The 22,662-nt window shown below is 35.1% G+C and overlaps 2 long non-coding RNA genes across 14 annotated transcripts in view; one reads left to right on the top strand and one right to left on the bottom strand.

Annotated features, from left to right (window-relative positions):
- The window catches only part of LOC138166651 (uncharacterized), a 59,444-nt gene that overhangs the window by 13,208 nt on the left and 23,574 nt on the right, over positions 1 to 22,662 (top strand). The window lies entirely within an intron of this gene.
- Positions 2,471 to 22,662, bottom strand: part of LOC138166652 (uncharacterized) — a 59,597-nt gene continuing 39,405 nt past the window's right edge. Inside the window, exons 4-5 of the long non-coding RNA XR_011169687.1 lie at positions 3,654 to 3,736; positions 2,471 to 2,485 (exon numbers count right to left, since the gene is read on the bottom strand). This is a non-coding gene — a long non-coding RNA (uncharacterized lncRNA). The remainder of the gene's footprint in view (positions 2,486 to 3,653; positions 3,737 to 22,662) is intronic.

Raw genomic sequence — 22,662 nt, forward strand, 5'->3', positions numbered from 1 at the left:
GTAGAGAGAATTGAGTCAAATGTATAAGAATACAAGTCATTCCCCAATTGTTACTGGTCAAAGGATATGAAGAGGCAATTTTCAGTGAAATAAATGAAGGTATCCATAAGTATGTGAAGAAATGCTGTAAATTACTAATTATAAGAGAAATGCAAATCAAAAAACTATGAGTTACCACATATTGACTAAAATGACAAAACAGGAAAATGACAAATGCCAGAGAGGATGCGGTCAAATTGTGGACAAATTGGAACACTAATGCTTTGGTGGTGGAGTTGTGAACTGATGCAAACTTTCTGGAGAGCTATCTGGAATTATGCCTAAAGGGTTAAAAACATAAATATAAATATTTTCATACCCTTTGACCTAGCACTACAACTTCAAGGGTTATATCCCAAAGAGATCACAGAAGTGGGAGGAAGATCTATATGTACAAAAATTTTTCCAGCTCTTTTTTGGGGGCAAAGATTGGAAATTAAGGGGATGCCCATCAAATGGGGAAGGGCTGAAGAAGTTGTGATATATGATTTTACAAGCTAATGATAGAAAAAAGATGCAAACGATCTCTATTCTCAAGGAAATTCTAGTTGTCTTCGATATGTATTTTTCTTTACTGTCCAAGATTGAGTTGCTTTTTCTTTTTCTTCTTTTTTTTGAATTGAAGCTTGTTGGTTTGGCATACTGTTCCTTTGAATTTAGTCATTACTAGTAGTAATACTAGCTCTGTTATATTTATACCATGTATCACTGCAATCTATAAGAATGTATTAGTTTCCTGTAAGTTAGTCAATATTGGATGTTCATTGAGTCCATTTTCCCCCTCTTTCCTCAAGGATCGATTTATGAGCTCCTTATATTTCCTTCGCAGAAGTAAAACTAACAGAGGTTATGAATTCCCTATGATTGGAACTGTTTTTCTGGATGACCACATACCTATTAGGCAAAAAAAAAATGGAATTTTTGTCCAGATAAAGGTTATATAGGATGATATCTGTTCCCTTTCAACCATAAAAGAAATGAGAAGATGTTACACAGGGATTCTTTTATGCACTTGGTGTATATTGGGTTTGTAGACCTGTAGGGCCCCATCCAGTTCTAAGATTTGAAGATTTCATAAATGCACTGAAAATATTTAGTACTTAAAATGAGTATTTTGGATTGCCAGACTTCAGGATTTTTATAAATGTATTAAGATTCTACAAGCAAGGATAACTATTTTTCTCATCTAAGGAGTTGAAATAAAAATGTGGCATAGTTTAGAGCATTTGCATTTGTACTTGACATCCTGGAACATATAGGACAATATACGGCTTTCTAAGATAATGGAGGCAGCAGTAAGGAAGTCTTAAACTACTAGACTATAAACTCCATGAAGATAGGGAGTACTATTTCATTCAAAATGTGTCTCCCATAATAAGCAGCACAATGCTCTAGACAAAGCCAAGGCTTAATAGCTTCATTAATAATTTTTTCGACTACCTAGGCTATGAATTAGTTGCTAGGTACAAAGCCTTGTGCTGGGCATTGGAGGAGATAAAGAATTTAGAAAAGATACTTTTCTATCTTCATAGAGTTTACAGTTTAATAAACGATTAATTTCAGCATAGATTAAAAAGTAAAATTTCTCATAGAAATTTAAATTGGTTATAAAACCTTGTACTATGTAAACTCCAAGAAATTTATTTAATGAAAATCTCATGCAGAACACAATAACATGGTACAGCGTAAAAGCAATATTTTATGATGATCCACTGTGAATGATTTAGCTATTCTCAGCAATAAAATGATCCAAGACAATTGCAAAAGATTCATGATGAAAAATGCTATCTACAGGTTTTGAAAGCCATTAATTTCCTCTCATGTGACAAAATTCTTTGTACTGTTTCCTGCTTGTATTTACTCTTTATACAAAAGCAGACAGAAATTTTTTGGGTTATATGGCAAAGAGTGGTTATGCTCGACGAGTTAAAACATGCTTCCTCTAAGGGATATACTTTGTTCTGTGACAAGCTCAAAGTGTTTTCTCTCTCTTAAGTCATTATCTGTCAAGACTCTTACAAATAAAGTCCTCTGATAGATTGATCTTTCAACTGGAAGATGGTCATCTACCCAAAAGCCAGAGTGACTTCAGAAAAAGCTTAGGAAAAATTGTTATGGCATTTGTTGCTTGACAACTGCAGGAAAAAATTCCAAGAACAAAAAAAAAATTATGTATTGCTCTGGATGAAATAAGTCCCTGCAGGAAACATTCAAATCCAAAAAAAATCTAAAACCAAATCAATACACACTTACATTGGCAATATACTTTCCAGGGATATAACCTGGCTCAGTATTTCGGAAACCCCAAAAGAAGTTCTGGGAGAAAGGTGTTCTACACAGCTACTGTGCTGTCCTCATTGTTTTATGCCTGGATAATAAACCAGCACCATGCCAGGAAACTGAATCACTTCCATCTGAATTATCTTGGGAAGATTCTGAAGATGACCTGACAAGATAAGATAGTGTATAGTGAGATACTTCCTTTTTTTGGGGGGGGGGTTAACAAGCTTACTTTAATCAGTCAGATATATATCATTTACCTTGTTCAGGAGAAAAGGTCAGCACCCCGAACCTCAAAGTATACAGGCATAATTATCAAGACAGAAACATCAAGTAGACAGATTTCCAAACTGTCCAACCATTACATCCATACCCAGTCAACATCTGGGTTTCCACATTCTGGGTTTTTCAAAGCCGGGGGACTCTCAACAACGGCTTCCCAGAATTCAGATCAAATCACAGAACACTTCTCAAAGTGAGTCCCCAAGATACTTCCTTAAGCTGAATGGCAGTTCAAACTCTGTTGCACGGAGCACAACTCTGTGTGTCTGTTCAAATGCCAGAATTTTATTTTTTTTAAATTATTTTACAGAAAACTCATACAAGGCAAGTGCTGATAGAGATCAGATAAAAATAATATGAGGACAATATCATGTGATCTCTACAGAGTTTTAGAATCAATTGTGACACATGGGAGACATTGGCACAGGACCATTCAGAATGACAAAAGTACATCAAAGAAGGTGCTTTACTCAAAGAGCAAAACAGAATTCTAGCAGCTCAAAAGAAATATCTCTACTGCAAAAGGGTCATCTTCATTCTTAATGTTCATATAGATAATTTACCCCTTACCTGTTGTAGTGCTTTACAAGCTCATACTTGTCTGATAAGCCAGTCAAACACATGGTACTTTGACTCTAACATAGTGATTTCTTTGTTCTCTTTTTCAAGAATGAAGGACAAAAAATCGTGAATATTAAAATTATATATATACATTTGAAAAAAATAAAACATTATTAAAAAGTAAAAAGAAAACATGAGATCAATTTAGAGTCTGAAAGGTATCATGTTCTCCCTTTTACATGCACCTAGAAAAGAAAAAATACAAAAATGGAAAGAAAAATAGTTAATTGTGGTGTGGAAAAGACTACTTCATGTGAGAGAGCTCTCGGACTACAAATATCAGATATTAGAGGAAGACCAATTTCTCTAGAGACAATTTTTGTTTATTTCTCTCCCTTCAAAACTAAGAATGCCTAAAGGACCTAATAAACTCATGTGTTGGGATAATAAGGAGGAAAAAGGATATTTTTGGCATGTTACATTGCACCTACCTGAATGCTGCTCCACAAATGTGAAGATATGCTGATCTGTGTAGTCCCACTTCCAAACTCTACTTTTTATTTCCTCCTGGGAACTGAATGTAGATAAAGTTCAGTTTATAGATTTTCCCTACAATATACCCTCAGTAAATGTCACTGTGTACTCAGGGAACCAAATTAAAATTGAACTAGCCCCTTTGTAATATATTTTCTGAATGTAGCAGACTATTGTCTCCCTTTATATTCAACACTATTTTGTGGTTATAATTATAAAATGATCAGGAAAGATATAAAGTACTGAAATAATGCTATAGCTTTAATGAACTCTTTGTTAGATATCGTTATAAATGTTAGAGTTGGAGTCGTGCATAGACATTATAGTCCAACCACATGTTGTACCTGCATCTACCACTTGTCTTCCTTCTCTGAAGTAGGTGTGGCAGAGCACATAAAGTACTGCATCTCCAATTAGAAAGATCTGAATGTGAGTTCTAATCTTGCTCCAGAAATTTACTTGGCTCTTCAAACTCATGAAAAGTTACTTAACCTGTCTGACTTAGTTTCCTCATTATTAAACTATAGCTACTGAAAGTCTTGCAAAGAGGTAGACCATAATATTTTGTCTTTATTATTGAGTCTATGTGTATCTTCAAGAGAAGCTAGACCTAACAAAGTGTGCTTAAAAGAAATCCATAGTAGAGTTGACTCTTTAAAAGGCATTTAGGGATTAGTTCTTCACTCTTTTTTAAAAGAGTAAGACTTCAAAAGAATGGGGGTTTTTCCTAATAAAAGGAAGTCTCAGAGACGTAACTCCTTTTATCAATGGAATTTGGCACCTTTTATTCTACCACCAGTTTTAAGGAATTGCCAGAAACATGGAGAGATGAAGTGATTTATTCAACATCTCCAATGCAATATATTTCAGAGCTATAACATGAACAATTCTGAAGAAAAGAACAAATATCTATTTGTTATTCAACACCACCACGATTGTTATCCATACAGAGTTTTAAGCTTTTCAAAGAGTTTTGTGTGTTTTATTCTTACAGAAACACTTTGAGTCTGTAGTGGGTGGGGGATATTATGAATTCGTTCCTTGGCTGCAATGTTGAGTTAAAGTCTTATAGCAGCAGCTTTTGGCTGAGTCAGACCAGCACAGCTCTACAAATGCTAACTGTCGTTATTGACTATGTGTGCCAAGGAATGCTATGGTTCAATGTTGTTTTTGAAAATCCCTCGAACTCTGGTATTTTGTGTCCCTTGAATAATTTGATGTTCCTGCAATGTTGTTAAGAATCAAAGTAATATCATATAAAGGCGTATTCATCCCTTGCCTGTATAGGTTAGAGAAGGTAACTTGATAGCTCAGTTACTTATTTAACATAAAAGATATTTCTTCTTTGCTAATAATTATTGCTTCTTCCATAGTTGAAATAAGGCACAATGAATAAAAGTTCAACTTCTAATAATGTCATAAGTGAAAATTAGAAGTGAAATCCAACTCAATGGCTTCATACAAGTACGGATTATCAGCTGGGAACAGTGGCAAAATGAGAATTTTATTATTATTATTAGATACCGAACACAAGTATCCAAATGTGGCAAGAAATTTTATGTCTTTTAGCAATTTTAGGGTGCAATTGACTCCCTGACTTTATAACATTCAAAAGAAGAACATTTTTGGAAATACACTGTCAATAAGGGACGATGACTTTACCTTGTAGTTTTCTCATTTATTTCTTTTTACACTCATGTGCCCTGAATGATGAAAGTAGTGGTGTGCAAGGATCTCAATAGGAGTTCCAAACATCTTCACTGACTGTTTTTGGAAGGTGCACAAAATTTCCAAAGAAAAAGTTATGACAGATATCAAGTAATTACAGGTGAATCCAACACCTAAGATGGTTGATGATCTTAATTTTGGCACACACATAAAATTTGTAGGACTCCAGCAATTATTTTTGATAGATTCCTTTTTCAGTTTTTGTACTCCCATCAAATTTTGTATACCCATACTTGATGATGTTAAGCCCAATAAAACTAAAAAAGAATGTAACTTAGCTAACTGAAAGCAGCAGTAGTCCCTCTTTCTAAGCCTGACACCTCAATACCAATGCCACTAGAAAAGGCAGACAGTGACTCTGCTTAATTATAAATGTAAGGAGAGGAGATTAATGAGAAGTAATCTTAGGGAAGCTCAGAAAATGGGTTTTGTAAGCTAGAAACAAATGGATATTGAGCCTGATGAAAAAATACTAAAAATCCAGCTAAGGCTAGAATCTCATACACAAACACATAGAACTGAGTAGAAAAAACTGAAGTTAATATACAGAATCCATCCAAAAAAGTAGAAGCTGCATGTGGGAGAGAAAAATTTAGAATTCAAAAGTACTAAAAAGGAAAAAAAATTGACAGAAAGGAAGAAAAAGTAAAACCACTAAAAGACTATATGAATAACATACATCAAACATCTGACCTTAAAAATAGAATTTATAGGAATAATTCAAGAATCATGGAATAATTAGAATTAAAAATAGAATTTATATGAATAATTCAAGAGTCAAAAAGCTCAAACACTATAATAAAATAGGATAAGAAAACAGTCTAGAATTTCTTATTTCAGGTGTCACTGAATGAGACTTGGGGATATGCATAGCATAATTCTGTACTTCAAACTCCAAGGCATATATTTGTTAAATTTAAAAGTTTCATTAAAAATTTTTTTTTCAAGCTGACAGCATTCAAAATCAGAAAATTTCTGCATTTATAAGAAATTGCAGTAAAAATAAAATAGATTATTTGGAAAGAATGTGTATATACACAGACAATATTTTTATAGAAACATTAAATAAAGAAAACCAGAAAACTATTTCTTCCTTAATATTCTTACATTGTCACTTTCTCAAGTGTTTTCCCTCTTTTTCTTTTTTTTTTTTTTTCCTTTTCTTCAAGCCTAAGTCTCCTTTTGTCACACAGACTACATATAAATGCCTGATGGGACTGATGCCATTTCTCATAGGAGTGTTCTGGCATTGGTCAACTGGTCAATTCCCTCCCCTTCTCTGCACCTAAGAAAACCAAGCCCCTCATCCATCTTAGAGGTTCATGACATTGATATTGTGAACACCGGATGCTGAACCTAGTGCGAACACTTGATTGTCACATCACATTGTAGTTCAGCCGTTCTCCATCTTTAGCCTCCCCAGCACAAGGAACTGCACATGTAAAATTCCACATTTGCCATGAATCCTACTTTACAAGGAGAAGTCAATTTGGAGAGAGAATACTAACTCTTAAGGAGATAAAACCGTCAATAAATATTAAATTACTTAATGTATTTTAGTCTCTGGAAGATAAAAAAGTTCATGTAAAATCTTCTTTCCAACATCTTACAATCTAGCTGGCTATAAAAAATACATATAAGGTGATTGGGGTGGGGGGTTTGGAGAATTAGCAGCTGAAGAAATTACGAAAGACCTCAATGGTTGGCATTTGAGCTTTATCTTGAATAATACAGAGATTCTGAATGAGGAAAGTTAGGAGATAATAATTTCCATCCACAGGAGAGAGTCAGTAGAAATTCAGTTGTGGAAGGTGGAGGGTTATTTGTGAGGAAACATAACAAGACCAGTTGCAGTCCCATAGTGTGACGATCAGTGTAATGTGCATTGAAACTATGAAAGTAGCTTAAGACCAAGCTGTAAGGGGCTTTAATTGTCAAGTAGACAAGTCTGCATTTTATCTTAGAGCTAATAGGGAGTCAATGAAGTTTTCTGAGTAGGAAAATAAGATGATTAGTTTTATGTTTTTATTTTTAGAAATAGCTGAATAGCAGGAAATGGGGAGTATTGAGTCAGGGATACCAATTATGAGCTTATTGCAATAATCCAAGAAAGCTCCAGTGTGTGCCTGAATTAGATGTTTCAGAGACATTTTGAAGGAACAAATGACAAGATTTGCCAACTGATGGGTTATGTAGATTAAAGAATATCAGGGACGACATCACGGTTGCAAGTTGGGTGACTGTAGGTTTGGAGAGAAAGAAAATGGTTTAATTTTTGAAAATGTTGTTACAGGACATATGCAGTCCCAAAATACCTAGTATACTTGACAATGTTGCACTTGAAGCATTGAAAATTATTGAGTTGGAAAGAAACACAGACTTGTAATTCAGTAAGTTTCTTTTTGTAACTCTGTGGAGAATCAATTGGCTTAGGGAAAAATGATCAGTTAGTAAATATGTATTAAAAGCCTTTCATACACCAAGCATTGCGTTAAATGTAAGGGATACAAAAAGAGGCAAAAATTGTCAAGCTATCTACAGAATCAATAAGAAACGATTAAAAAGGGAAGATATTAGAATTAAGAATGATTGGAAAATCTGGCCTGTATAAGATGGGATTCTAGTTGGGATATAAAGAAAAAAGAAAGGCAGCAATTGGATATGAAGAAAGGAGAGCATTCCAGATATGGGAGACAGACAGAGAAAATGCCTGGAGCTGAGTGTAGCGGCAAGCACCCCAAACGTCCTCAGGGTTTGCTGCCAGCACATGTTCTTGGATCGGCTTTGTTAAAGGAAAGCAACTCAAAATGGGTTAACAAGCTTACTTTAATCAGTCAGATATATATCGTTTACCTTTTTCAGGCGAAAAAGGTCAGCACCCTGAACTTCAAAGTATACAGGCAGAATTATCAAGACAGAAACAGATCAAGTAGACAGATTTCCAAACTGTCCAACCATTACATCCATACCCAGTCAACATCTGGGATTTTCAAAGCCGGGGGGGGCTTCGGACAACGGCTTCCCAGAATCCACATCAAATCACAGAACACTTCTCAAAGTGAGCCCCCAAAACAAACCTACCCATCAGGGCTTATATAGCCTTCTCCTGGCTCAGAGAATGTAACAACCTTATTGACTCACTGGCCAATCAAGAAGTATCTACTGAAAAACAAGCCTCCCACCCCAGGCTCCAGGTGCACTTTAGCCTAGGGGCAGGGAAGATCTTTAAAATTTACATTCCCATTACACTGACATATGGAATATCTAGTTCAAGGAAAAATAAGGAAGTAATTGCCACTGGATTGAAGACAAAGTGGGGACTAGGGGTGTTTGGTATGAGAAGACTAGAATGATATAATGGGGTTGGATTATGAAGGCCTTTCAATGTCGGACAATTATGTATATGATTGTGGAGATTATAGAGAACCACTGCAATTTATTGAGTAGGGGTAACTTTAGTCAGACCAATAGGAAAATCACTTTGGTGGCTCAGTGAAGAATGGATTGGAGTAGGGAGAGACTTCAGAAATACAAACCAATGAGTAAACTTTCATAAAAGTAAAAGTCATCTAGTGTTGTCAATGTTAGAGGAGGAAAGGGGGACTATTGAAGAGATGTTGTAAAGGTAGAATCAACAGGCCTTTGCAACAGACAGGTAGTGAAACTTGTCTATTAATTTGAGAACACAGTAGTATGATGTAAAAAAATGGTGTCAGAAGCACTAGTGTTCAGAAATATGTGGGGGCTTACAGGAAATCAAGATAAGAGTATTGTTCAGTTGTTTAAGTCATGTCTAACACTTCATGACCTCATTTGGGGTTTCCTTGACAGATACTGGAATGATTTACCATGTCCTTTTTCAGTTCATTTTACAGATGAGGAAACTAAGGCAAAGAGGTTTTTTACTTGCCCAAGAAACCATGCAGTGAGATGATTCTGTCTCCCTGACTCTAGATATGGCACTTTGTCCACTGCACAAATTAGCTGCTTTGCAAAAAAAAAAAAAAAATTAAGTGGGTATTTAACCTATATTGGAGAAAAGAAGACAGAAGGAGAGATAGAATTACCTCCTAGTGTAGATGGGACAATGATATCTTACAACAGAGAGAAGGCAATACCATTTAGTTCTTATAGAATGTGAAAAATATGGGCCAATGAGTTTGAAATCTATCCCTGAGAAAATTCTAGAATGCATTATTAAAGAAGACGTTTAGAAAATGAGGTGGTTTGGGAAAGGTAGGACTTCCAGCTTTCTTGATTCTGAGGATTTGTTTTACTATGCTTTGCTAAGTCTTTGCCTTGCACATCGTAGGTTAATGATTGTTAAAATTAATTGAATGAATTTGGCTTATATTGCAAAACATTTAGTTTGTCATACAAAGAAAGAGGTGTTTTCACTGTTTCCTTAATTGTTACAATAATTCCAGTTGATAGAAATTTATTTTCATTTACCTCTTTCAAACAATTTTTCATTTATTTTGTTTACATTCTAGTTCATAGAGTTGAGAATTAAGGAAAATGTCCATTGTGTACCATTTAAGTTTAGCCAAAGAGAGCAATGGAAACAAATATGTATTGAGCATTTTATTTTCACATTATAAAGGTCAATTGAGATTTTAAGAAAACCAAAAGACATGTGCAGATGAATTCAGTTCACAGACTTACTTTTACTTTTAATGGAGGAAAAACAATGATGGAAAACAGTAGGTTAATAGGTACTCATAGAAAACTAGTATATTTATTATTTTATATAGAAAAATTAGGGGTGGAGACTTGTAGAAAGATATTTTTTTTTATTTTTAACATTTCTGGAAATGTATGGAGAATCAGAATCAAATATTGTTTGTAGAAAATCAATTGCCAAAGAGAGAGAACCATCTGCCAAAATTTTCATAGACTTTTTCTGTGGTGGCTTAAGTAAAATTAAAAAATGAAAAGAGATGTACATTGATCATAGAATCATTCAAAAATTGCTAGGAATCACTGCTCAATGTAAAGTTGATTTCTGCTTCTTTTGCTCATGATATGTGTTTAATATTTAAAAACTAATTTATAATTGCAAGAAAGATGATTAATTTGTGTTTTTTGTTAGAAGGTAACTGCCAAACCTATTGATATCATGGAAAAACACTTAGGTCTACCTGTCTTAGATTGCTAACAAAACCAAACTCTGACTCTACCAAATTGACTCAAACTGAGTAAGAGATTAGATTTCAAGGTTTGCAAAGTTATTTACAAATATTATTTCATTTTATCTTTACAACTATCTTGTAAGATAGGTTTTGTTATTATTCCCATTTTACAGCTGATGAAAATGAGACAGACAGTGGTTAAATGACTCTCCAAAATCACACAGCTAGTGTTAAGCTGCAAATTAGTGGTTATCAGTAAGTTATCCAACTCACTATATAATCTGAGCAAGTCACAGGAGATTGAGGATACATGGTGCTTCTCAGTTGTAATACTTTGTACAGAAGCCCTGGGACCTTATTGGAAGCCCCAAAAGAGGATTTTCTGGTCGTCAGTTTACAGAAGTCCTAGAGGAAGGATTTAGAGTTCCTGACCTGCTGGGCATTGTTTTGGGTCTGTGTTGATTTCATAGGCAAATAGTGAATTGAGGATGGTACAGACAATGTGTCTGAGTGTTTTTTGTGTCTCTGTGTTGCTTAAAACTATGTTACCACATAAAACAATGTTATGTATTTGTAACATTGTAAATGCTGTACTTTAGTTTCTGTGAATGTTTTGCTTTAATTTACTGCTGAATAAATAGATATTTCACTATACTATGTAGTCAGAACTTCAAAGCTGTTCACAGCAGCAGTTCTCTGGAAAGCTTCTTGTACTTGGCTTTACACCCACCTTGACCATCTCCTGCCCCAAACCTTGATCCTGCTTGATTCAGAAAAGAACCTTATACAATACAACCAGGCTTTACCAGTTTGGGTACTCATTTTCACTTTCATCCTCCCAAACATCCCTTCTAAAATTATTTCCTTTCAATAAAGCTGATTTTCTTTACTTTCTCTTTGCTGACTCCATCCTGGGTTGTGCTTTGTCTTTTAGTACCTTCTTTGTGCTGTACCGTGAAATCCTAAACCTCATTTAAACTACATTTACAAATAGTCCTTCTCCTTGTTAATCACCTTACCTCTGCCCTTGATCTCACATACTTCATATCTTCCTAACTTTGTCCTTTCATCCTCACTTAGTGTTTCTCTGTCTCTCTCCCTGTGTCTCCACCTCTCTCTGTCTCTTTGTCTCTCTGTCTGTCTCTCTCTGTGTCTCTCTCTGTCTCTCTCATTCTCATTATCGACTGTTTCTTTCACCACTATTCAAGAATCATTTTCTTCTAGGATAAAATAAAAATGCCTCAGTTTAAGAACCTTCATTCTTCTTTCACATCACTAGCTTCTCACTTCTCATAATCTACATCCCAGCTAAACTGACTTACTCCTTGGATTGAGGATCCCTCTTTCAAGCCTTTGGAATGCAGCCAGTTTTTACCTCTTTCTTTTTTTTCAGTTAGATGTCACCTACAAGAAGTCATTATTGGTTCCTGTAGTTAATACTTTCTTTTTTATCAAATGATGATCAGTTAAATAATTCTTTAGAAGCTTGAATATTCATATTTCTTTACTCATATCCTTCAATAGAATATAAATTCTTGAAAACTATATCTATTTTATTTTCAGTTTTAAAATATTTATATTTTCTCTTAGAGTGAATAAATAATTGAAATCTCTTGAGCAGAGAAGTAATGTGGTCAGATCTATGTTTCAGCAATGGAAGTAAGATTTGGGGGGTTCTAGATAATGTCTTAAGCATAGAAGACACAATAAATAAAATACTTCTCTTTCTGTCCTACAAAATAAGCTACTTGACAACTGGGACTATTTCCTTTTTGTTTTTGCATTCTCCGTGCTTTATAAAATACTTTGCATATAACAAATGCGAAATAAATTTTTGTGGACTAATTTAAAATTGTTTTCTTGTGAATACATATAGACTCATTCATCTAGAATCTTGCTTCATGTTTGCCCTCACCTCCATTTCCAATCATATATTCCTTGATTCTGTCTCTTTTTGGATGATCTACTCTGGCCAGTTATTACCAGTCATGTGATTGCTGCAGGGATAGTATGGTGGAGAGGAAAGAGTCCCTGATTTCGTGCTGTGAAGCCTTGGTTCAATTCTTAGCTCAGACACTCATTGCATTACCACTTCAGTAATCGAAAATTCAGTTTCCTCACTTGCAAAAATAGAAATGTTTCCTTCATGTAAGTTTAGTGAGAGATAATTCCAGTAAAAATAAGGACCTGACTTTGTAATGTAACCATGAGTTGCATTGCCCTAATATTTCTAATATAATTCAAAAAAGAATTATTAAATAAATGATTGTTCCTTGGGAATGCACAATCTATCCTACAGATGTTTCTGACTATAAGGTCATCACTTGAAGAAGACCAACTATTTCATTACTTGCTAATAAGTTTGTAACATATTCAATCCTGACTCATCGTCACTCGAAAAACAAATGACGTCTCTTTGAAGCAGATTAAAAATCTGAAGTTTATTAAGCACTTTAACGTCACCTTCTCCATTTTCTGCTGCACTAATAATAACTTCTGTAGGATTTGCCAATAAATTTTGGTCAATGTAAAGATTTCTCCTCTGAATGTGTTATTAGATAATACCCTCATTACCTTTGGACTTTTGATCTCCAAGTATGTGAAATACTTTCAATCACAGCTCTGAAACCTTCTAAGAGATTCCAAAATTGGTGTTCATTAATCTTTTTAAAAATCAAGCTGTTTTTATGAAAAAATCCAATGATTTTTCTCCTTTAATTGATTGAATTTTCTTTAAATGAAAAGCTACAAAATGAGTGAAATTCAATTAATGACCCAAGACATCAAAATGTATGTTTTCAAAGGAGTGAATTAATTAAATAAAGTTTTTCTTGCTTAGCAGATTTCCTTGTATTAATGAGGAAAGAGGCTAAACAAAGAAGATAATCTGTAATTCAAGTCAGGCCAGAGAAATCTAATGGGAGGAATTTTATTTCTTCTCTAGTTCTTCCTTCTATTAATAGAGAAGAATGCTGTCTCAAAGTTGGCTACCCTACAAGTAATTTGCTAGATGTTTGCTAGATGATATCTAGTTCATGTTCCTTATTTTACCAATGGGGATACTTAAGTAGATTAAGTGACTTGCTCACAGTCACATCAGATATGGAATTTGAACCAAAGACATCCAAGACTTTGTCATCAGGAGTGCTCCTATTGATCCAGGTGGCAATCCCTTGGGATAAACAATGCAGTACAAAATAATCAGGAAGCCCCAGGGTGGGGACTTTGCCAACAATCAGTTTGATGCAACAGTTTTTAGATGATGATAAATCTGGCCCAGGGTCTCTCATCTCTTATCCAGAGACAACATAGAGGGCTCTGCAGTTTGTACCCACTAACTTTGGGTGTCCAGAAGAGCTTTTTCTTTGGCTTTCCTCCCTATCATCCCTTCTTTTAAACTATTCACTGAGCTATCTCATAAATTATCATGGGTTCAATCACAATATCTATGCTGATGATTTTCAAATCTTCTTATTCAACCACTCTGCTGATTTCTAGTCTCACATCTCCAACTGCCTATAAAGCATCCCAAACTGCATGCCTTGTAGATATCTTAAATTTAACATGCCAAAAACTGAACTAATTTTTCCCCTCCCAAATCTCTCCTCTTTCAAATTTCCTTATTATTATTGAGGGTAGCACTGCCCTGGGCTAAAATCCCAAAATTAGGTGGTATCCTCAACTCCTCAAACCCCCAAATCAAATTGTTGCCAAGTGCTGTCAATTATACTTTTGAAATCTCTCATAGATATCCCCCTCTCTCCTCTGATAGTGAAACCACGTTGGTATAGGCTCTCATCATTTCATGCTTGGATTTTTGCAATAGTCTTCTGATTTGCCTATCTGTGACAAATATCTCTTCCTTTACAGTCCATCTTCCCTTCAGCAGTGAAAGTAATTTTCCTAAAGCACAGGTGTGACCATGTCACCACAGTGGTCACTTATTTCCAGAATCAAATATAAAATCCAGTAATTTACCATTAAAGGCCTTCAGAATCTGCCTTTTCTACCTTTACAGTTGTTTTACATTTCTACACACATACACACACACACACACACACACACACACACTTCTTTGAGCATTTTCTCTGTGTCTCATACGTGGAATGTTCTCCCTCCTCATTTCTGCCAAATGCAATCCTTCATTTCCTTTAAAATCTCAGGGAAAATCCTACTTTCCACAGGAAGTCTTTCCCTATCCCTCTTAATTTTAGTGCCTTACATCTCTTGATTACTCCCTCCTTATCCTATATCTGATTTGCACAAATTTGTTTCCTTTTTGCCTTCCCACCTTCTTTAGGGAAGTGATTTTTGTTTCTCTTTTATCCCCAGCACTTATTTAAGTGTCTGGATGATATAGGAACTAAATAAATATGTACTAACTGACTGACTGCGTATCATACATCACTCTGAACCTCAAAGTAAAGGTCAGAACAGGAAACCAATCCAATGAAAAATACATCAGGAAGTGGAGCCTGATTCTGTAATAAAGCCGTAATTCAGGAACAAAAGTTGGAGAGGTGAATAAATAAAATAGCAAAACTCTACAGAAACCCTTCCAAAAAAGAAGTAATGACATAACTTCAAAATGAGACTTAAATGAAAAATAAATTTTCCATGAGAGCTACATTCATATTTCGAAAAAATGAAGTGAGAGATAAAAAATAAAATTAGAGATCTGAAAGAAAGGATTGGGAGGAGAATAAGTAGCTCAGGGGAGAAAGTAATGAACTTTGCCCAGGTAAGTGTTTTCCTTAGAAACTAGAATAAACCAAACAGAGGTAAATTATCCCACAAGACAGCAAGAAGTATTAGAACAAAATGAATGATTAAGAATATAAAAGAAATTCATTTGATATTAAGAATATCTGAACAGGAAAACAAATAAAGAAGAGATCAATTAAGAATCTCTGGACTCCCTTAAAAATATTATAGGACAGGTGACTGGATACTGTAGAGCAAGAACATACATTTTTAAAAAAAACTTACGATACCTTACAAAAATAAGGCAAAATGAAGATGGAAAGGATCTACTAATCCTATTCTCAAAGGCATGCCAAAAAGAAAGACCCTAGAAGTTCCATCACTAAAAGACAGAACTCCTATATTAAAAAAAAAAACCACTTCAAACACCAAGAAAGAAGCAGTTCAAATCATATGACTAGTACAGATCCCAATCTATATTAGTGAGGAGAATCCAAAGGTTCTGAATATTTAGGTCTGGTTTCAAGAGTTTCCAAAAAGGGGTATTTGTAGAATATCTTTGAGGAACACTGGGAGGATTGAGCTGTAGAAGAGAAGGTCGGTATTAACTGGAGCCATTGACTAGCTGGAATTTCAGAGGAGAAGGTCCTGGCTGAAGGAAATTCTAATAAAAGATAATTTCTTTTCACATATTTCTCTCTTGATTATTGTCTATCCACAGATACCATAGTTTCATTTTCCAAATGTTTTCAGTAAAATTAATTTTGCCTCAACCACAAAGAATCCAGGGGTAATCTAGAGAGACCTATCAATGTTAAGATAGCCAGGGAGCTTGAACTCTATTTAGTTTAGTGAATTTTCCTAACCCAAATGTGACAAAATTTTGTATTTCATATAAACTCCCTAAAGCTTAAGAGGAAGGAATCAAGTGGATGTTGGGGGCCAAACCCCCTGGGCTTATAGTAAGCCAAATATTGTAGTAGCATATTATACTATGATACTATATGTGGCAAAATAGAGAAAGAAAGAAAAGCAGAGCCAGAGATATTTAGAAAAGTATCCAGGGAGTACCATTCAGGAGTAATTAAAAGACGGTTAGATTTCATTAAAACACCTCTCCTTTAAGTATTTAAAAATCTTAATTGCCTTGTTTCCCACCAACCTATGCCAGGACAATGTGTTTTACTTAGACGGATCTAGTTGCTATTCAGAGAAAGGACAGTGAAAATACATCAATGGGAAATGTTCTCTTGCTAAATATTGTAACTTCTATTTTTTTTAGTGTGCAAACAAAGTCCTCTAATAAGATGTTAATTTCAATATAGCTGCCTTATCTTCCTTGGATTTTCTATTTAAAACACTGAATGTATAGCAATAAATTTCCATTTCAAGAAATCCTATATAAGTTGTTATGTTGAGACCCTTTTGTCTTTTCTTTGCTTCCCTATTAGTACTATTCTAGATATATATGTATTGCTCCTTCTTGCAGGCATTCCCAGATGAAAGTGGGTTACCAGAACTAATAGCCCTAGTTCCTCTGTGTCATTTGACTTCAATACTCCTGTGGGTTTTCCTTGCAGATTCCGTGAAAATTCCTTTATCCCATTAAATATTGCTTATTTTCCTCTGTAGGATTTTACTTAGCCTTTCAGGATAAGTTATATTTGACTAGTAAAGACCTCCAGTATGCTAGAATTTTGGTGGTGCAGCACTAGAATTGAAGGGAGAGATTAGACCTAGATGTATAAATCTAGGGTTCATCTACATAGAGATGATAACTAAAGTGAAGCACAATGAGGTCACCAAATGAGAAAGTTCAAGGAGAGATGAGAAGAGACCCTAGGACGGGAAGCCTTGGGGTACAAATACAGTATGGGGATATGAAATGTGTTATGGGTCACCAAAGGAAGCCAAAAAGAATGACCAGATAAGGCACAGGATAATCAGTGTAATGATAACATGGAAACCCACTAATAACTGAGAATTCAGAAGGAAATTATGGTCAGAAAAGGTCAGGAAAAAGCCATGTCAACTGTTGTGTAGATGTTAGCAAATATAAATATTAAGAATGTCATTATTGATATTTTTATAGACAGTAATCTTAGTTGAGTGATGAAATCATCAATCAAATTGCAAAATGTTTAGAGGAAAATAGAAAATAAAAGTAGAGATAATGAAAGTAGATAGCTGTTTTGAGAATTCTTGCTAACAAAGGGAGGAAATAGAATAAATGATGGAATAGCCACGGTATGCGTCAGACCATTTGGTCAGAACTTATACATCCTGATCAAGTGTTTTGAATGATATTGTTTTCAGACACTGATCATCTTGAATTTGTCTTGGTATGCCCAGAATTTGGCACACAAGTGCTACCAGCCATATCTGGCTCATTTTTGGGATTTAATAAATGTTTATTGACTGTCTCATTTACTGTAAGAGCCAGACACAGGATAGGAATGCTCAATTTCTAGCTCCCGAGGTGAGTTACCACCAGGTATACAGATAGCATAGAAAGTTGCAGTCTCAGATCAGCTTATGACAGGTCCCTAGATAGCTACTGGGGAGTTGCAATACCAAATATTGGATCACAGTACTGCAGATGGGATAGAAGTACCAAAAAGAGCTCTCCAGGTTTCCATTTTTCATACAAAAAAAAAGTTTCCATCGAGAGACCTCTGGTGTTTCCTGGCATACACAAACCATTAGTCTGAAGAAGTGGGAGAGTTATAAGACTAGATGAAGGATACTTTAGAGTTCATGATGTAAGAAATAGTAAAATTCCAAAAGATGGTGAGGTTATTCTAGTTGAATGTACAAACTGAAATAAAGATGGGGGTCATTAGAGCTGAAGCCAAAATATAAGATTAGACAGCTTTAAAAGGAAAAGAAAATTATTTATTTCATTTCAACAAACATTCTTAATATATCAGAGCTGGAAAAAACTTAGGGCTTGTCTTGTCCATCCTCTCAGTAAACAGCTGAGAAAACTGGGCTTTGAGGGTCTACCTAAGTTCAGAAGACATAGATTCAGAGATGGAAGCAATTTTCAAGACCATAAGCTCCAACATCATTTTATAGATGAGGAAACTGAAGTACAGAGAAGGGAGATTTGCGCAAGGTCACAAACCAGGTTCATAGGTTGTAAGAAGCAGGACAGAAATTCAGGTTTCCTTGCTGCTCAACACTCTTTCTACTGCACAAGCTGCTACCTTATTTTTTGTCAAGATTAAGATAGACCTACGCATAAAACTTTTTAAGTTTAATTTCAGGTGCTTATTACTTTATTTTGAAGTGTCACATTTTTTTAATTGGTAAGAGTAGTTGTTTACAATTGTTTCTTTGGAAGTGAGAGTTATATATTGCCAAAAACCTGTTTACCAATCAGGCAAAGTGACAACTGACATGTATTCACTACTAGATGATTTTTGGCGATACCCATTATTTCCCGTTGAAATCCCAAGAATCTTTATTAAAATCAGTAATGGACTGGAAGCTAGTCCAGAAAATAATGCACAGCTGTCTCAGAAGAGAACTGTTTTCTATATGGAAAGAAATTAAGATTTTTTCAAGTGAATTCAAGCCATCTGGAGAATACAAAACTGTCTATTTCAGAATAGGACTTCTCCTTTTGGTGAATTTGGACATGTAGCCATGGAAAATAAGTGGAGTATAAGTAAAAACTGCCATGCTCATTTTTAAAGATATGTCAGTGTTTCATTACCAGATGTGGGAAAAATCTTCCTTATTTTTGCAATTATAATGACAGAATGATGTTATCTCAAGACCAGAAAGTCAAAATCCCTAGCTGACTGACTGCTGGAGTAATCTACACTCATGTATTGGAGATGAATTGAATTCTGCCAGGTTGAAATGTACTGTTTCCTTTTTCATCTCATGGCAAAATTCTAGGGTAGAATGCAGTATATGGATAGTTTTTAATGTTTTGTTTATGATTAAATTCCTATTACAATGAATGCCATTACAAACAGTATTTCTGCATAATACAACTAAATTATTCCCTATCAGAATCTGTTCTACAGAAAGTGTTCTCTTGTATAGAAATTTTTGTCTTTTATATAAGGTTTTGTGTTTACATACATACATAGTGGAGGAAAAATTGAGAAGGTAAATGAGAATGATGCAAGAAAATCAGGAAAAGTAAATCAATAACTGCTGGGCTTTCCTTCCCAGCTCTGGCTTTGTCTTATGTTATTCCATGTCTTTGGACATCTTCGGCTTCTTGTCTCCAAGAAGAACTTACCCCCACAGAACACCCAAGGACACGGAGGTTGCCAAGTGAGGCTGCTCTTTATTCAGTTACATCTTAACAGGGTGGCCATCAGAACAAAGCAGAATGGAACCATGGGACAGAGACAATGGGACAGAGAGAGAGAGGGAGCCTCCCCTTGCTTTTTCCCTAATATCCTTATCATTCTTTTTTCTATCACACGCCATGTGGGAGCCAATCGTGCACTCTCCCGAGTGCAGGGCAAAGTAGTATGTGTTAAGAGGAGTCTGTGTTGATAAGGCACGTTCAATGCCACGTCAGCCTTTCCCAACCTGGCAAAGTTGCCTCCCACGGCTGTACGCTCAATGCCATGTCAGCCCTTTCAGCTCGGCAGAGTCAACCTCTACATCTCCAAGCTCCTGCCCCTCGGAGGTCACGTGCACCCCCTCCAATATCTTTTGACTCCCACAGTGTCACTCACATTTGTGGCTGTATCAAATAATCTCCTAAAGGAGACCACAAAAAAGTACTGAAGAAAATAACATTTTAACTTTCTTTCTTCAAAAATCAAGATACTATAAAGCAAATCCAAAGAAATGAAAGAATAGAAGGCAATGTGAAATATCTCATTGGAAAAATTACTGACCTGGAAAACAGATCCAAGAGAAATATTTTAAAAATTATTGGACTACCTGAAAGTCATGATCAAAAAAGGAGTCTAGAAATCAGCTTAGAAATTCTCAGCAAAAGTGAGTATAATGCTTTAGGGGAAAATGTGGTCACTTTTTCAAAAAAACAATTATTAAGTGTTTGCTATGTGTCTTTGCACAAGCATTACAATGAGGGGGAAAGGATATAGAACACCAAGTAATCTGCCTTTCAATTAAACATTTCTGAAGTACGTACTAAGAACTAGATGCTGAGGATAAAAAGTTAAAAATTAAAACATGTTAAAGTGTCTATTAAATGATAAGCCCTCGCTCAATCGGACAATCAACATATATACATGTGCATATACGTATGTATAATACATGTGTCTGTATTTTTATGCACATATACACACATGTATTTTTACATGCATGTATATACATATGCAAATATAGAGAGAGACAGCTATGTGTGCACATATTTAAATATATATGTTTTCATGTGTATGTATGTACATTGCCTATTGTGTTCCAGGCCATGTGCTCATTAGAGACAACAGTGTAACCACAGATATAGACTCATCATTTTCCAACATCAAACTTACTACCTACTGCCTTTAAGTCAATCAAATAATCATCAAGCTAGTGCCTAGCCTACTAGGTGCCAACCTGCACTGATAGCAAAAGAAGTGTGTAATTCTTCAGGGAGAAGCTAAAATCCCAGAAATCTTTTCCTGATCCCCCTTAAATCTAGTGCCTTCTCTCTGATGATCATTTCCAATTTATCTTAAATTTTTTTTGTACCTAGTTATTTGCAAGTTGCCTATCCCATTAGATTTGGAGGTTCATGACAGCAGGGACTGTTGTTCTATCCTCAGCCCTTAGCATGGCACATAGCAGGGACAAAATAAATGTGACTGGCTGTCTGACTTTATGCCAATGAAATTATATACAGCCTCTATCCTTTATTCTTTATAGAGGAAAAGACGATGTCTCAGAGAAGTTAAATGATTTGACCAAGGGTCACCTAGTAAGTTATAGAATTAATTCTTTTTCCACTGTGTCAAATTGACTGTCCACATAATATAGTAGAAATAATCGCCAGGTCTTTACAAACATTTTTATTTTAGTGTCTGACCATTAAAGCTATGATGGAATCCTAATAAATCATTATTTTCAACAGGGGGGTGATAATACTTCTCAGTTATCAACCACTTCTAATAAGTGTAATGATTTTTAAAAAATCTTCTATACTTCAGAGCAAAAGCTGATATTCTCATAGTTTAAGTCTTCCAAAGATTAAAAAAAAAAGCTTTAAAGAGGGTTGGATATTGGTGGGAAGAGGAGAGACACCATCTTTCAGCAGCCATAAGTAGCCGTTTGCTTCTGAAGATTCATTATCACAGATGATTGATGCTATGAATTTTAATTTGCTTACACATGGTTACAAATACAGAGCAAACTTCTGGTGGTGATTTATCAAGGTAAGGAAAAACATTTAATATTGAAGACACCTAATAAAAATTTCCCCAATAAATTAAATCTTGGAGGAGAAATATCAGAACAAGGATCGTTTTCCTTCGGATCCTATTTTATTCGATTAAAAATTATATGAAGCTCCTTCCAAATTAAAGGTCAAGTCAAAAAACCTGAAGTGTTAAGCTAATTTCTCTTTCTGGCTGCTGAATTCCCAGGCTAGACTCAAGGGTCTTAGTTACTAGCACAAGCAGCTTAAATATTAGGCCAAACAATATTTTGTTGAATATGTTTTGGTGATTTTTTTTAAAAAGATGGCTTTTTCTTGAAAAAAAAAAAGGAGCCAAAAAATATAGATTCCATAAAACGACAGGAGATTGCTGATCAACATCCCTCACTGCTACATTGAAGGACACTTTAAAAGATTTTCCCCTTGTCAGAATGTTACCAAACACATCATAACCAAGATGAAGAATGAATAGAAGATAGATTGTAGTTAGGAAAAAAAAAAGCAGAGATGAGGTTGGGCTGATGTTTACTATTTGTGTGGTAGAGTTTGCCTGAATTGAAAAGAAATTGATCAATTTTGACTTCTCCCTAGCCCAAGCCAAAATTTCAGATATAAGTGAACAGCAATTCCATTTAGCTGATAAAACACTAGATAAGGAATCAGAAGGAACTCAGTTACAAACCTGCTTCTGATTATTTAAGAGTTTTGTGACTATGTCACTTAATTTCTCAGTTTTCTTATTTATCAAATGATGAGAGACAGTTGGCATAATTGATAGAAAGTCTGAGTTGTACATCAAGACTCTGATTCAAGACTTGCTTCTGATACAAACTGATAACATTAAAGTGACCAATTAAGGCTCTGGGCAACTAAGAAGATAAATTGCAGGGGGTGGGATGTAACTTTTAGGTGTACTCTTAGAACCTGGGAGAAAAGATGTAGTAAGTGGTCTCTGGCCTCATTCTTTCTGAGTGAAACTGGCTGCTTCTTTCCCTCATGATCTAGAGGTATCCCTGATGGGCTGGGTGACTTTAATGCTAT

The sequence above is a fragment of the Petaurus breviceps genome, unplaced genomic scaffold (genome assembly GCF_028583685.1).
Source record: "Petaurus breviceps papuanus isolate PSGF00001 unplaced genomic scaffold, PetGlider_PUasm1.0 225, whole genome shotgun sequence".
Classification (NCBI taxonomy): Eukaryota; Metazoa; Chordata; class Mammalia; order Diprotodontia; family Petauridae; genus Petaurus; species Petaurus breviceps.